This window comes from Triticum dicoccoides, chromosome 5B, assembly GCF_002162155.2.
Source record: "Triticum dicoccoides isolate Atlit2015 ecotype Zavitan chromosome 5B, WEW_v2.0, whole genome shotgun sequence".
Lineage (NCBI taxonomy): Eukaryota > Viridiplantae > Streptophyta > Magnoliopsida > Poales > Poaceae > Triticum > Triticum dicoccoides.
This window is the reverse complement of record NC_041389.1, coordinates 352,121,739-352,125,300: the sequence shown is the minus strand read 5'-3', so window position 1 is coordinate 352,125,300 and position 3,562 is coordinate 352,121,739.

Genomic DNA, 3,562 nt, shown 5'->3' with positions numbered 1-3,562 from the left:
GCGGCGGTGGCGGTTTCGGTGCAAAATGGGCTTCCACCTCGGACTTCGATATGGCTGCGATTTCCTCCTCGGACCTGTCATAAGCCCTCTGCGGAAGAGGCGTGAGGCTTGGACCATATTTATATCGCTTGCCTCCGCCTGTACTTCCTGTACTACCTCGACTCGTACCGCTACGCACCATAGCTGTGGGGTGTCTCTTCTGCGATTGCTGAGGCGGCGGAGACGACTAACGGGGCTGAGTTGGACGAGGAGGAGTGGCCACCTGAAGCTGTGCCGGACTTGGAGGAGGAGTGGCCTGAGGTTGTGCCGGACTTGGAGGAGGAGTGGACGCCTGATGCTGTGGCGGACTTGGAGGAGGAGGAGTGGCCTGACACTTTGCCGGACTTGGAGGAGGAGTGGCCTGACACGTTGCCGGACTTGGTGGACTTGCAGGAGCGGGAGACTGCTGACTCGGTGGCGGACTTCGACGAGGAGTCGGCTGATGCGGTGTCGGTGGCCTTCGAAAGATGATGCAATCCTTTTTCCATAGGATGATACGATGGTTGGCGTCTCCGAGAAAGCGCTCGTCGTCACCTCCAGGAATGTCAAGCTCTAGCTCCGAATATGGGTCCACCACCTCATCAACCAAGACACGAGCATAGCCCGCTGGAATCGGGTTGCAATGGAAGGTTGCCTCGGGGGGATTTGTAAAAGCAACAGCGTCCGCCACCTTCATGGATATGTTCTTCATTTTGACGTGTAGCTCGCAGCTAGTGTTCTCCATGATGTCATCCACGGGGTATCTACCTAGCATTGCATCGTCCGAGGCGGAACCCACGCTGCTTCTCAGCATGGATGGGGCGGTGCTATCCAATGCTGGATCATTCGCTAGCTGCTGCAGCTGCTGAGACCCCCTTTGTTGGGTAAGTGAGTCGATCTGCTCCTGCTGCCGCTGGAATTTGACTACCAATTCCGCTTGACTTGCTTCTAGGCCTTGACGGCGTTCATAGTCCCGCTTCCTCTGCTCCTCCTCCATCTTCCTCTTCTTCTCCTCCGCAATCTTCTTTCTCGCACGGGTTCTGTAGTCGGTGTTCCAGTCTGAAAACCCCTCATACCATGGAATAGCGCCCTTGCCTCGTGTTCTTCCCGGGTGTTCAGGATTTCCCAGGGCACGCGTAAGCTCGTCGTTCTCTCTGTTGGGCTGGAACACCCCCGATCGTGCCTCTTCTATTGCAACAAGTATCACATCGTCGGCTCCCTTCAGACTTGCCCTCGTCGAAACATTGCCTGTCTTCGGGTCCAACTCCCCCCCATGCGCATAGAACCAAGTCCTGACCCTGGGGGGCCAGCTCTTAGTAACCGGAGTGGCACCTGCATCCTCCATTTCTTTCTCAGACTTATCCCACTTAGGCATTGCCACCGCATAGCTACCTGGCCCTAGCTTATGGAACTTATCCTTTTTTCGGCATTCTTCTTGTTTATTCTCGACCGTTCCTTAGCTAATTCCGAATCCTTGAATTTCACGAAATCGTCCCAATGAGCACGTTGGTTCTCTAGTGTTCCCTCGAATACTGGAGTCTTCCTTCCTCCCTTGACGTACTTGTCCCATTCACGATTCTTGTGGTTCTTAAATGCAACCGCCATCTTCCTAAGAGCAGCGTCCTTGACTTTCTGCACATCTTCTTCTGTGAAATGATCTGGTAGGGTGAAATGTTCCATGAGAGTATCCCAAAGCAGATCTTTTTGATTCTTGTCGACAAAAGTAACATCTGGACGTGGAGCAGCGTCCTCTTTGCCTTTTTGTCTTTTGTCTTTTGCTGGCTCTCTTCATTCTTGAAGGGAGATCGGGAGTTGGTCCTTCACAAGAACTTCGCACTGACGAATGAACTTCTCCGCAATCTTTTTAGGTGCTAATGGTTCGCCATTAGGTCTGACTGCCTCGATATTGTACTTTACGCCCTCCTTCAACTTTTTGTTCGGGCCTCATTTCGTCCTTTTTCCTGAAGATTTGCTCGATCCGGATGGCTGAAAGAACAAAGATCGATTCGTTAATATATCTTCAAGTCATTTAAAACATGTGATGATCACCAGATACCTGCTTATATAAATATATATACCTCGCCGGTCTTTGTTGTTTCAGGATCAACATGTTCTTCGTCATCGTCATAATCGTAGTTCATGACTTCATCAATTCGGTCATCGCGATCGAATATCATATCACCCTCTCCGGTGTTGTTTAGAAATTCGGAGCCGTCATAATCTTCTTCATTCTGATCATCATCTGGCCCGCGTATCATATCGAACATGGTCTGTTCTCCCTCTCTGTCGGTATTGTCTGCCATAGCTTTTATTTAACTAACTCAAAAGAAATATAAAACAATTTAGTATTCAAATTACATCGTCTCGAATAATAGATATAATCTCGAATACTTCGTCTAGAATAATAGATATAATCTCGAATACATCGTCTCGAATAATATATAATATTGAATAGTACATCACTGGCTAGCTAATTAAAGATCGAATACTACAGAAGAATCTAGGACACTCGCGGTTCCTGCGGCGCGGGCGGTGGACACCCAAAGAGAAGGAACCCTCACAGGATCACAGCTGAAGTGAGATCCCCGAAGATACTGTCAGGTATTGGAGAACCTGCCGCCCTCTAACGCAACCATGTAGCGATGGACGTGCTCGTCCTCCTCCCTGACACGGCGACGTACCACCTCCGGCGGGGCCGGGTCCCTCCGCACTGAAACTGGCCCACGCGAACACCACCAAACGAGATTAGGGTCGACGATGGGACCCGGGGCCGTGTTCCTCATCAAGCGGCACGCCCCTCCAGGCAACACCTCCCAGTGCCAGCCCAGCGGAGCCCAGTCCCGGACATGGGTCGGCTGGACGTCGTCGTGGACGGGTCGACGGCGAGGATGCGGGCCGGGCATCGTCGAGAACAAATACTAGCTATATGCCCGCAAAAAGTAATATTTTTTTAATGATTGGATTTTGATAACTAAAATTTCTAACATTTCTACTATTTCAAAAATCTATATACTATTTCATACTAATTAAGCATCTAACACTAAAAACAGAAAACACAACTTCTATACATCCATTAAAAAACTGAAAAACAACATTATATAAAAAATTTCCATACTAATTAAACACTAATTATATACTAATAATAAAAATCTAAATTATATACTAATTAAACATAAAATATTTCCATACTAATTAAACACTAATTAAACACTAATTTCCATATAAATTTTTTTGATAACTAAAACAATAATAATCTAAATAATCTAAATTATATACTAATTCATGCTTGTGTGTGTGTGTGTGTTTTGATAACTAAAAAAATAATAATCTAAATTATATACTAATTCATGCTTGTGTGTGTGTGTGTGTGTGTGTGTTTTGATAACTAAAACAATAATAATCTAATTAATCTAAATTATATACTAATTCATGCGCTTGTGTGTGTGTGTGTGTGCTCGGGGCCGGGAGGGGCGGCGCCCATGGTGGCCGCCGGGGGCGAGGAAGAGAGGTTAGAGGGGGAGAGATCACAGCGGGGCGACGGCGA